Raw genomic sequence first — 14297 nt, 5'->3', positions numbered from 1 at the left:
GCCCCATATCTTTTAGCACCACCCTTCTCCATGTAAAAACCAAAAGAAGAATCAGTATTTCTTCATGGCATGGATCTATCTTAGGTGTGATCACTCCTTGGACCAAGTCAAATACTTGGTCAAGGTTTGGTCCAAATCAAATCTAGTTTGAGTTTCATTATAAGTCAAGCACTTAATTGAGCCTAAACCCTTTTAGACCTATGAAACCCAATTTGACTCAAACTTTGACCAAGTCTAATCAAATGTAATCTTAATTTAATTTGACTACGACTCAATCTCAATTATTTGATCAAATCAAATAATATAGCAATAATTACAAATAAGTTCTCCTTTAACTCACTAACTGTTAGCAAGTCTTCTCTTGTAACTTTTATAAATCAATACAATCATCAATCATATTGATAATTGGATCCTCCAGCAATTCAAAATCATAATTCAACTATCCCATGAATCAGAATTTTTATGTGTTGACTCTATAATTCTATTCTATCTAATAGTGAGATATATTATGATCTCCATCACTAATATCATTAAAAATTTTTCAATAGATTAAAATATTTTTAACTCATCCAATGAGAATTTTTATCATTAAAATAATTTTATTAGTCTTACAATCCATCAGTGATGTCTAGCAGCATGTAGGACAATCCAATAGAACAGAAGGAATCAAATCTCTAGGTGTAGTTATCGAGTGATATAGTTCTTCTATCATGAGTTCTGACCAGATGGAGGTTATGAAAAATTTATCAAATCCCATCATCTGTCATATATGAGATTTATTCAATTCAAATTTATACTGTAAAATTTTATGAAAATCTTTTCATGGCCATGATCTTGAAAATGCAGTCTCATAAATTATATAGGACTACTCTTCATCTGTCAAGATCAATAGATCTCATCTAGATGCATATCCTATAACTATAATGAATCTACTGTAGCCAATATGCATCGCAATGACCATATAGCTAGAGACCAAATATATGTATAGTCAAACTATAGCAACCTCATTATGAATAACCGAGGCACCATAGGTAAAAAAATTAGTCACACCACTACAATATTGAAAAAATCACTGATGAGTAAGCAGACATCCAAGTGACTTCTCATATTATTCACGTTCGGTACCCTTATTTTCTAATAACTACCTGCACTCTTGCTTCAGTATCTCCACACTATAGACTCGAGACTCATCCATCCAAAAAGAAGCGATCCATGCACCAATCTCATCAGATCAATCACCATCTCTTTGATAATCCATCATCGAAAATAATTTAAAAATTAATCACTAATGACATATGTCTCAAATTCTCAACTCTTAAGAATGTGTCATCTTCTTATAATCCTCTAGATGATTCATAAATACATACACAATATGAATGAAAATAAATTACTCAATTTTATTAATAAATAATAAAATTAAGTATAAAACTATACTTTAGAAAGAATAAATGAGTCAGTCAGATTGACTTCTAGGGCATATATCTAACAATCTTTCACTTACACTAAAGCCAATTGTCATACATCTAAGCTCCATTTTCTCAAAATGGACTTTAGTCTTCTACTGGCTAAGCAGCTTAGTCAGTAATTTGCCATATTATCCATAGAGTCTACTTTCTATATCTCGATATATTTTTTTTCGAGATAGTCGCATATGATATGATACCGTCGCTTAACGTGCTTAAACTTCTAATGAGATCTAGACTCCTTAGTAAGGGCTATGCACTATTATTGTCGCAGTATAGTGTGGTGGCATCTGATATTAAGTTCTGCAATAAATATTTTAATCCAGAAGGCTTTCTTTGTAGCTTTTGAGGTAGCGATATATTCAGCTTTCATAGTAAATGCACAATGATCGATTGCTTAGAATTCTTTGACTTGTTGATCCACCATTGCACAAGAACATACAATTTGATGTAGATTTTTATTATCAACATCAAACATAAAGTCTGAGTCAATGTATCCTTCTACCCTTAATTCTGATCTTCTCTAAAGATCAAGAATAAATTCTTAGTCCTTCTCAAGTACTTAAGGATGTTCTTCATAGCTGTCCAATGCTCCTCATTTAGATTTAATTGATATCTATTTATGACACTCATAGCAAAGGATATATGAGAATGTGTACATAGCATGGTATATATGAGGCTCTCAATCGTCGAAGCATAAAGGATCTTACTCATGTGCTGAATCTCCTTAGATGTGTTGGAACATATCATCTTGGAGAGATGTATTGCATACCTAAGGGGTAATAGTCATCTCTTGAAGTTTTTCATGCTAAACCTTTTCGACACCCCTCTATGTATATTTTCTATGAGAGATCCAATATTCTTTTAGATCTATCTCTATAGATCTTTATTTTCAGAATATAGGATGTTCTTCAAAATCTTTCATGGAGAATTCTTTAGATAGCCATATTTTAGCCGAAGTCAGTATGGTAACATCATTCCTAATCAGGAGGATATCATTTACGTACAATATGAAGAACATTACAATACTCTCACGACCTTCTTGTAAACACATGGTCCCCTCATTTTTGATGAAATCAAATGATTTGATCATATCGTTGAAATGAATGTTCTAACTCTGAGATACTTACTTTAGTCCTTATATGGATCTTTGCAGCTTGTAGATCTTGTGATCTCCATTATTGAAAGTGAAACTTAGAGACTGCTCCATATAGATATCTTTCTCAAGATATCCATTCAGAAAGTAGTTCTCACATTCATCTGTCATATCTCATAATCATAATATGCTGTGATAGCAAGCAAAGTGTAGATGGACTTTAATATGTCCATAAGTGAAAAAATCTTCTGATAATCAATACTTTCATATTGACTATAATCTTTCGCTATGAGTCTTGCTTTATAAGTTTCTATCTTTCCATCCGAACCTATCTTTCTTTTGTAGATCCATTTGTAACTAATAGTACTATACCTTCTGATAGATCTACTAAGGTCCATACTTAGTTGGAATGCATGGAGTCAATTTCTAACTTCATTGCATTTAACCACTTCTCGTAATTGATGTCTAACATTACCTCATAGTAGTTTTTGGGATCATCTCTATATTTTCTATCTCCTATGAGTAATATTTTTTCTACATCCTCTATAATTAGACCCAAGTATCTTTTAGGAGAATGGAAGATTCTATTAGATTTATAAGGTGGAGGAGGTACTACATGTACTGATTCAACATGAATGGTTCTATAGGTTCTATGACTCGACGCTCTTTAAAGATTTTTTTTTTTAGCTCAATTTTTCTTCCACTACCTTCATCTGGATAAACTATTTCTTTAAGAATATGACATGTTGGCTTACAATCATATTGTGATTCTTTGAAAAATAAAAGTTATATCTCAAAGACTCTTAGGATATCTTATGAAATGAACTCTCATAGATCTAGCCTCTAACTTATCTGTCTGCTATTACTTGATATGTGTCGAACATTCTCAAATCTTGAGATGATCAAGACTCGATTTCTTACCATATCACATCTCATACACGTGATATGATAGACTTAGAGAAAATTTAATTCGATATGTAAATTATAGTAAGCAAAGCATGTCTCTAAAAGAATAAGGAAAGATTAGTAAAGCTCATCATTGATCGGATCATATCTAATAGAATTTTATTTCTCCTCTCCAATACTCTATTGAGTTGAGGTGTATCAGGAGGAGTCCATTGTGAGATTATGTTATTTTTTGTGAGATAATTTTAAAATTTTTTAGTAAGATATTCACCTCCTTGATCTGATTGAAGAATCTTGAAGAATTTTTCAGTTTGCTTCTCTCATTCATATCTAAATTTTTTGAACTAATTAAAGGCTTCAGATTTATGTTTCATAAAATACGTATATCTATATCGTGAATAACCATCAGTAAAGATAATGAAGTAAAAAAAACCATCTCTGATCTACACATCAAATGGGCCACACATATTAGTATGTACTAAGATAAGTATCTCAGTGATCCTCTCCCATATCCTATAAAGGGTAGTTTGGCCATCTTTTCTTAAAGATAGAATTCACAAATTGAATATGACTCAAAAGTCAATGAGCCAAGAGCCTATGCTTTTCTAATTTGTTTATTCTATCCTCTCCAATATGATCAAGTCTGAGGTGCTACATATACTTCTAATTTATCTCATCTCTGGATCTCTTAGATCCTATAGCACTCATAACTTGCTTAGATATATTCACACATACATTCATATACAAATGATAGAGATTGTTAATCATAAAACCACATGCAACCAATTTATTTTCAAAATAAATCATATAGTAGTCTTTATTGAAATTAAAAATATAATCATCCTATGCTAATGATGAAGTAAAAGTAAATTTCTGCTAACAGTAGGTACATAGTAATAGTCTCTAAGTATCAAATTAAATTCAGATGATAATTGCAGAGGATAGGTGTTTATGGCTACAGTAGCAACTCTTATCCCATTACCAATCCAAAGGGTCACTTCACTTTCTCTCAGTCTTCTATTTTTTTTGGATCCTACATTGAAGTACAGGGTGAGCACTTGAATCAGAGTCTATAGTTCAACTAGAAGTAGAAGAAACTATAAGGTTAGTTTCAATAACGAGAAATCTGACATACTTTCTGAAGGCGTGTCCTCTTTGCTTTTCTTTAGGCTCTTCAGGTATACAGAATAGTTTCTTTTCTAATGGCCATCAATATTATAGTGAAAATACTTTTTTTTATCAGGAGCCTTCTTAGGAGCTTCCTTCTTTGGCCTACTCTCGAACTTTTTTTTCTTCACGGACATTCTTTTCTTCTAAGTAGACTTTCTTTTAGGAGTAAAAGCCTACTCCACAGTGAGAACCATACCTCTTGAACTCTTCAAGGTCCCTTCAGTAGTTACCAACATGTTCAACAACTTAACCAAAGTACAATCAATCTTATTCATATGATAGTTTTCTATAAACTGTCTATATGAACTAGCAAGGGATTGCAGGATCAAATCTACTTGCAATTTCTTATATATGTCATGCCTAGCTTTTCAAGCTCTTCCAAATTCTTAATCATGATCAAATAATGATCATGGACAGATTGCCCTTCACGCATCTTGACATTGAAGAGCCTCTTCGACTCCTCATAGCATGCAGATCGGCTCTTCTCACCATACAACTCTTGCAGGTGAGTCAGCATAGCCTTAGTAGTCTTCATGTCCTCACACTGGTGTTAAAGTTCATTAGACATTGATGCCAAATATAGCACCCGACTTTATTGTTGTCATCTGTCCATTTATCTAGCACTTTTCTTTGGTCAGTGGTTGGACGACTTGGCAATATAGGGGGATCCTGGTTGAGTACATAGCTACGCTTTTCAAAACTTAAAATAATTTTTAATTTTCTTAACCAAACTTTATAGTTAGTTTTGGTTAAATGGTAGTTATTGAGGATTCAGACTAGAGGATTAGAAGCAGATATAGTGAACTACAGAGAGTAGAGATTCTAGTTAGATATTTGTACTTGATTTTTAAATTTTAGTTTAAGATCTTTTAAAATAAATATGCTTTCTTTTATTTTTTTGAATCTTTTACACTCCTCAGATAGAGAGATAGAAACCCTCCATGACTAGAATTTCAAATAGGTATTGCAGTCCCTCTGATCTATGCACATCTCATCTAACAGTTATTGATGATATATAAATCAATGAGTGGATAACTCTTGTTCAATAATTCTCAAGTATGTTACAGCAATAACTGATCTTTAAGTTATGTAGGCCTCATCTGATAGTTATTGGCCCCATTCTTTAGTTAAGTCAGACCCACCATTCAAATATGGATGCAAAGCCATCATTGGATCCCTCACTTAATAGTTATTAGGCCCAACTCAATCTTTATTCTGTAATATCTCATGCTAATAAAGTGGTTGCATCTTTTTGATGTAACTGAACCATTGTATTTAGCAGAAAAAAGTCAACACCAGTAGGATGCCCACACATCTACAATGATAGAAAATCGCTCGACTTAATATATGCAAAGAGATTTAATTTAAATCTCATCTAATTGGAATTATCTATATCTCATGTAAATAACTAATCAGCAAATATATGACTGGTGATGATCATAGATCTATGATTCGGGCTCGAGCCACGAAGTCAGAATCAGGTCTTAAGGTCACTATTACAAGCACATGCACGTCAATTAGTTTGATCATCTTCAACTTTTTGATCTGATCCCGAGCACCTTGATCCGATCGTGATCAACTCCTTGATCTGGCATCAATCAATCATCCAACTCGATCCACATCCATCATGTGCGATAGATTTGCAATTCGATCAACTGTTGACGTGTGAACACATCACAAAATACAACTCAGAATATCAAATTAATAACAATTATTACAATCCTTTTTAATAAGACTCATAGGTTTCTAAATTACATGAATCATATGATGTGCGCAGGCACCCAAGATATAAACATTAGATCTAATCTAACGAGATGCACAAGTCTTCAAATACATATATTTAATGGTGCTCACGACACCATGATCACATCATAGATCTAAAAAGGTCTTATCTATGATCATCATCTTGTGCATTTCATACATGAAAAATAAAATTAAAATTCAGATCTGAATACAATTGATTTGCATGCTTTTAAATGATCTGTTGATCATTTGGTTCATGATTCTGATTGCTTATGATCAATCATCACAGCAACAGAACAATAAAAAATTAGTAAACACAATCAATTATTTTCAGATCTAACATCTTAATCTTAATCATATGAGGGTGGCGTTGATACCACTTGAAGAAAATCTGATAGCATGCATGATACAAAATTAAAACATAGCAAAAAGTAAAGAGATTAAAATTATTTTAATTAGACAAGCATGTAAGAGATCGCATCTCTAAAATATTAAGATCCCTTATAGTTAAGATTAAGAATAAAATAAAAAGGGAGGAAGATCTGGTCTTCACTTGCACAGATAGATCTTCATTATAATTCGATGATCATAAATGTCTTCAAGGTTCCTTCGAAGTCGCACATATATCCAACCTCTATAGGTATCCATATGAAGATAATTTGATCAAGAGATCCTGATCTTACCATAGTGCCAGTTCTCTTGCAGAGATCGCTGCTTAGATGTTGAATCATTTTCTCTTTTCTTTTTCTCTTCTCAAGATAAGAATAAAGAACTAGATGAAAAGGAAGATGGGAGAGGAGAGGGGTGTGGATGCTTGGAGACCTCCAACACCTTGGACGTTGAAGAGGAGGAAGGAGGCATCAATCTCAATTAGCAGCCCTTCTTTCTTTTGCACCAACTAACTTCACACACACACACCCCTTCTTTCAGATGAGATTAGGTGCTGATTTATCTCAAGGCCTCTTAAATCCTAATGCCCCAAACCCTTCTTAGGGTTTAGATAGAGTCCATGGGTGCTTGGACTCTTCAAGATAGAGTTGCACCCCAAATCTTTTAGCGCCACTCTTCTCCATGCAAAAACCAAAAGAAGAACTAGTACTTCTTCATGGTGTGGATCTATCTTGGGTGTGATCACTCCATGGACCATGTCAAACACTTGGTCAAGGTTTGGTCCAAATCAAATCTGGTTTGAGTTTCATTGTAAGTCAAATACTTAATTGAGTCTAAAACCTTTTAGACCTATAAAACTCAATCTGACTCAAACTTATATCAAGTCAAATCAAATTAAATTTTAATTTAATTTGACTAGAACTCAACCTAAATTATTTGATCAAATCAAATAATATAGCAATAATTACAAATAAGCCTTCCTTTAACTCATTAATTGTTAGCAAGTCCTCTCTTATAACTTTTATAAATCAATCCAATCATCAATCATATTGATAATTAGATTTTTCAGCGATTCGAAATCGTAATTCAACTATTCGATTAGTTAGAATCTTTTATGTTTGTGACTCCATAGGTTCTATCCTGTCTGGTAGTGAGATATATTATGATCTCCATCACTAATATTATTGAAACTCTTTTCAATGGATTGAAATATTTTCAACTCATCCAATGAGAATTATTAACCATCACAATAATTCTCATTGATCTCATAATCCACCAGTGATGTCTAGCAACATGTAGTGGCAATACAGTAGAATGGAAGGAATTGAATATCTAGGTGTAGTTATTAGAAGATACAGTTTCTCTATTATGAGTCCCAATAAGACAGAGGTTATGAAAAACTCATCAAATTCTATCATCTGTCTTATGTGAGATTTATTCAACTTAAGTTTATACTATGAAATTTTATGAAATTTTTTTTTCATTATTCATACTACCATAGCCATGATCTTGAGAACTCAGTCTTATAAATCATATAGGACTACTTTTTATCTATCTAGATCGAAAGATCCAATGCACACCCTACTCCTATAATAAACCTACTACAGTCAATATGCACCACAAGAACTCATATGGCTAGAGATCAAATATATGTACAATCAAACTACAGCAGTTTTATTGTGAATAGTCGAGGCACTGTAGATTAAAAAATCAGTCACACCACTACAGCATCGAGAAAGTCACTAATGAATGAGTAGATATCCAAGTGATTTCTCGTATTGATCACGTTCGATATCCTTATTCTCTAATAACTATCTATACTCTCGCTCCAGTATCTCTACATTGTAGACTCGAGATTCGTCTATACAAAAGAAAATGATCTGTACATCAATCTTATTGGATCAATTACTATCCTCATGATGATCCATCATTGAGAGCAATTTAAGAATTAATCACCAATGGCCCATGCCTCAAATTTTCATCTCTTAAGAATATATGTTATCTTCCTATTAATCTTCTAGATAATTCATGGACATATACACAACATGAATAAAAATAAACTATCTAATTTTATTAATAAATAAAAAGATCAAGTGTTAAACTATTTTTTAGAAAGAATAAATGTATTAGTCAGTTTAGTTTTTAGGACATACATCTAATACTTGTAGCCCTCAAGGTGATCTAAAGGGTCGATAGAGCCATCATACGGCTCTACCTGCAGCATGTTGAACCGATCTAGAATTAGTTTTTGGATGATATTGCTGGAGAAGGATAGTCGAAAACTAAAGCTGAGGGCTTCGTCATTCCCTTAACTGCTTATCTAGAATTTGCCCAGATGGTGCTCAATCTCCCGGACCTTTTGCTCGAGGTCCTCCTCCTGGTAAGACTTTTCAGGGCTTGGAGAATAACTTGGGATAGAATCTTTATCGGAGGAGGCTAGGGAATGGTGGCATTGCTCTTCGCATCTAGACTCCCATCTGGATGGCGATCCAGTTGGGCGGGGCAGACCGGCGTGCACCTCAAGGGAGGTTCTCAAGAATCGGGGAGTGGTTCTGATGGCTATGTCAGGAAGGCATAGTTTGTGGGGCAGGTTGCGGAGGCTACCACTACTCCATAGTTTGTTGCGGGTGGTGCACGGCATTGATCAACACTTGGACCTATCGACCAAATCGTCGAACCATTGGGGGTCTACTGTCATGGGTAGTGGCATAGGTTACGTGGCCATGTGAGAAGTAGACAACGAGATGGCTCCACCTTGGCTTCATCAGGTATATTGTCAGTGAAAAGCGATAGAGTTGTTACGTCTTGCCCTTGTTTTTCCTCTTTGATGGGTTGCTGGATCTTTCCTCTAGCGTCAATCTATTGCCACAATATTTCGAACTGAGCTGGAGTCACTTGGTCAGCAGAGATCTGAGAAGAAAGCTCAGTGATTGGTGGTGATCCAAGGATAGTGTATCATTCTTAGGATCGACAAGAAAAGTCCAATCATCAGAGATTCTTTGGTGGAGGATCTTTCGATACTTAAGTTAGTCGGAGCTTTGAGAACAGTGAGAAAAAATTTGTAGCAAGAAAGTAGATTTTAAGCCCAAAAAAGTTTATGAAAGATTTTCTATCATCCCCACTTATATAGAGGAGGAGATGTACATTATTTTAATTTGCAATAATCACCGTGGAGAATCATGGCCCATGATAAGTCATGAGTAATGGATAATAAATGATGTTAAATGGTGCATCACATTTCATACCGTTGGGAGCTTTGTCAAAACCATTTGATATTTAAGGAATGTGGGGCTAGCCCATGTTCTTCGTATAATGGCTCAATGTCTGAAGGTTTTTTTGAAGTCGTCAGCCTAAGTCCGACCAAGTGATCGAGTAGCATGATGTAGTTGTCGGTGGTTGGCCAAAGACTTTGTCTGGGGATTAAATCTGATAAAATTGTTGACATCCTCCCGACTCTAAGGGACCCAATTCGGGGTTACAACGATAAGGACTCCCTCGCAAGAGGAGCAGAACAATCAGATGATGCTTGCTACTGAGGTCTACCAAGGGATCTCGATCATTAGCCAACAATCATGTCTGAGAATGAGTTCCGAGGACAATAGTTGAAGTGGTATGACCCCATAATAGAAGTAAACGGTAAGAAAATGTAAGTTTGACAATCAATAAATAGGCTCAACTTTAAGCAAAACGGCACAGTATTGTGTGCTGTAGAGCCACCATTTTGCAGAGCAAGTGCATCACCCCTACTTTGGTACATATCCATAAGAGTTGCAGCAATCATATTGACTGATCGCTCCTGGCTACTTTTATTGTGCTTAATAAACGAAACTGAAATACTTTAAACTTATAGAGCACAATCACATAACTGGATTTGATCAAGAAATTTAAACTTGATAACTGCATTTGTTCAAGAAATTTAAACCTGAAAACCCAGAGCCTTAAAGCTCAAATTGGTTCAGGTGTTATCAACATTACTAAATATGAAATATCAAAAACTTTAGGAGAGTGAAAAGTGGCAGTCTGTATCTATATATCAAACTTATTCCCTTCGGGAATTTAATTCCCAATCCTTCTCTTGACCATGCTATAATGATTGATACCCATTGACCAATGATTAAAATTCTGGTCCCCTATATTGTATTACCCTAAGATATAGTCCCTATGGTATGATTTATGTTAGAAAAATGCCCAAATTACCCCTATATGCGGGTCACCAGAAGAGCAACACCAATACACCATCCTGTAGGAGCTCCTCTGCATGAGGGACTTGAAGATGGAGACCATTGCGATGAGCAAGAATGCCGTGAACTGGAATAAGTAGTTCAGCATCGAGGCCCTCCTCAAGGAGGCTTTGGACGTAATGGAGCTGGAGAAGGTGGTCTTCATGCATAGCTATGACAAGAAGGCCCACCCCATGTGCTATAACGTTTATGGGGATTTCTAAAACAAGGAGTTGTATGACAAGGCTTCAGCAATGAGGAGAAGAGGTAGAGGTTCACAAGTGGAGGATCTAATACCTAGAGAAAGGGATGGGACTTCACCATCGGTGAGACTTGATTCATGGTCCAAGTGACCAATCCGAGGAACTCGTCGAAGCTGAGGAAGCATCACCAGTGCACGAAGCAGGCCCTCACAATGCTCCAAGACAACTATCCTGAATTCATTATCAACAAGATATTTCTTTTGATAAAGATCTCATCTTTTGTTTGTTAATTCCTTGAGTTTAATCTATGGGTTTAGACTTTAGGCTGAATTGGGTGGTTATTTCAAAAGAGTTTGCATCTTGATTGGTTGCTTTGTTTTATGTCGAGATAGATTGAGTTGGATTTTTATCTAAACTAAAAAAGCAAGATATTTAATTTGATAGAGCTAGATTCAATCTTTTGCCCTTTCCAAATTCATTTGTTTTAGGATTGGGTGAAATTATATTGAATCTATGGTAGAAGGAAAGTGTTACAAATTAATTGTCTTCTTCTTCTTCTTCTTTGATAGCTGAATCTGATGTTGTTGGATAAAGTTACTTTATTTAAAAAAAATTGGGTTGATTTGTTTTGGTGGCGTTGGATTAATGAATTGGATATATTCTTATTTCTTGCTATAAAGTTAATTAATTTAAGTTTGCAGTCTTCATTATTCTTACTTTTATCTAGTTGCTTTGGGATCCTATGAAACTGAGTTGAGTTAATACGGAAGGAAAAGCAGTAATAACATGGATGCTACTTGCTAGGTGTTCATCAATATTCCATGGTGCTACTTGGTTTTCAATAGGATGATCAGCCCCTTCTTCACACAGAGTTTGTGAATATTTTTTCTACTGCAGTATGTTCTTTTCAAATTATGTGATAAAATTTGTCATTATTTTATTGTCAGTCTTTGCTACAAATGCATTGCACCTAAATAGGTTATAGTTCAATAGGGAGGCCAAAGCAAGGACAATGACCCTGATTTCACCACCTCTGATGTTGTTACTCAACTCACTATCAAGCCTTTATCAAATCAAGTAGTTGAAATTCCAGTTGCTGAGGTCTTATACCTTCATTCTTCCCTCAAGACTTACAACATGATTCCATCCTCTATGCTTTTTTACCAAATCAATCCGGCCTAATTTGGTAGTCTTATAATTTCACAACTTTTTGTTCTTTTTAGATAGTAATATATTTGTTTGGATTTGAATGCTAACTCACCAGACATACCTTGTGGTCTAGGAGCTTTGAGTCTTAGGATAGGCGGTGAGCTGTGGAGCTAAGATTGTCCCAAATGCTAAGGATTGGTATAGAGTTATTGTCTAGAACACAAGGAAGTTGGCTGCCACTGAGGAGCCTGTGGTGAAGGCCTCCTTCAATGAATAGCATTTCCAGAAGAAATTTTACCTATGGAATTAATAGCATTTCCAGAACAAAGTTTACATATGGAATAAATCAATGAATTCCAGAGTATAAAACTAAATGGGTAGCATCCGCATTGCATATATGCACTTAGAAGTCTTGGATGAGTTACAAACTACCACCAGATGGCAAAAGAAACATCACAATAAAAATAGCTAGACAATTATTGATTATTATCCCCAAATATAAAGTGCAACAAACTAATAAAAGCATCTTGCTAATATTATTTTTCAGCTCCACATAACATTAAAGGTCTTATGAGCGTTTATATAAATACATCTATATTCATGTACAAAAAGATCCTTAGCGGAGGAAATATAAATCTTTACCTAAAACATAAGTTTATCTAATTTTGATCTTTTAATGGAAGGTGAAACCAGTTATATGAGGGCAAATCATTGATCAGGATCATGAAACTCTATAAACACGAGCAGTCACGTGGGTGATAATTTTGATCAAGGAAAAATCTCTGATCAGATAAAAACCCATGTCAGTTCTCCATCTTGTGAGCCAAGAAAGCAAAAATAAAGGAGAAACAATAAGGCAAAAGGGTGTATGTTTACCTAAAACATCAGTCTTTCGTATAGGTGAACACAACTTTCTTGACTAGCTCTTTAGATATAGTATCATGGCATACTATTACTACTAATGAACTAACCATTGGACACAAGAATAAAAAACCCAGCCATTTCTAAAATATAGAACCAAATGACCATATAAACATAGCCACAATACGGATTGTGAATTCTAGAGAAATCTAGTGCTAGAAAAATGGATCAAATTAATAACAAAAGCAATATCTGCAATGGACCATCAATCTTTGTGATTGGCAAAACAAACTTGAGTTAGCAACAAGAAGAAAAGGTGAACAAATTAATTTCATTAACCATTGTTGGTGCAGAATTCTGCCGAAGCCAGAGAAGCTGGAGTTGAGATGACCGCGGCCGCCGCCGGGACTTGCAAGGAAAATCTAAATCGGAGTTGGGGGTGCTCCGGTAAGATCCTTCGATGCTCAAGTCAGTACTCTGCTTCAACAGAAATGGAGTGCTCGAGTGAAAATTTTAGCAGAGTTTCGAGATAGAATTTTGAGCTTAGAGAAGAACGTATCTGGGGGTCCCTTTTTAAGATGGAGAGCGTAACTGATTGACAGCGACGTCTGTAACCGCCTGGTAGTGGGCCGTTCAGAGCCACGCGGAGTTTGTTACAGAGAGTAGTGGCGCCAGGGGCTGTTCAGGGCCACGTGGAGTTTGTTACGGAGAGTGGAGTGGTGTCCGTTGTCACGACTTGCCAGAAAGTGGTGGAGCCACGTGGAATCTGTTGCAGAGAGTAGAGTAGGGTAGTGGCCATTGTCGTGACTTGACAGAGAGTGGTGGAGCCATGCAGAATCCGTTATAGAGTGTGGGGTAGGGTAGCAGCCATTGTCGCGATTTGCTAGAGAGTTTGGATCTGTCGGCTGAAGCTCGGCTGGGATGTCTGATAGAGCGGAATGGCTCTCTATCTTGTCGATCTAGGAGAAGCTTGGATGTTTTCGAGGTTGTGACGGGTCTACTGTTGTTGGGTGCCTAGAGCACTGATACTGCAGGCGGGAATCATCTGTTGTAGAAGCTCGGACGAAGACTTTCTGTTGGAAAAGTCCGGTTTCAT

This window comes from Elaeis guineensis, chromosome 11 (assembly GCF_000442705.2).
Source record: "Elaeis guineensis isolate ETL-2024a chromosome 11, EG11, whole genome shotgun sequence".
NCBI lineage: Eukaryota > Viridiplantae > Streptophyta > Magnoliopsida > Arecales > Arecaceae > Elaeis > Elaeis guineensis.
The sequence above is the reverse complement of the archived record's forward strand: the minus strand, read 5'-3'. Positions refer to the sequence as shown.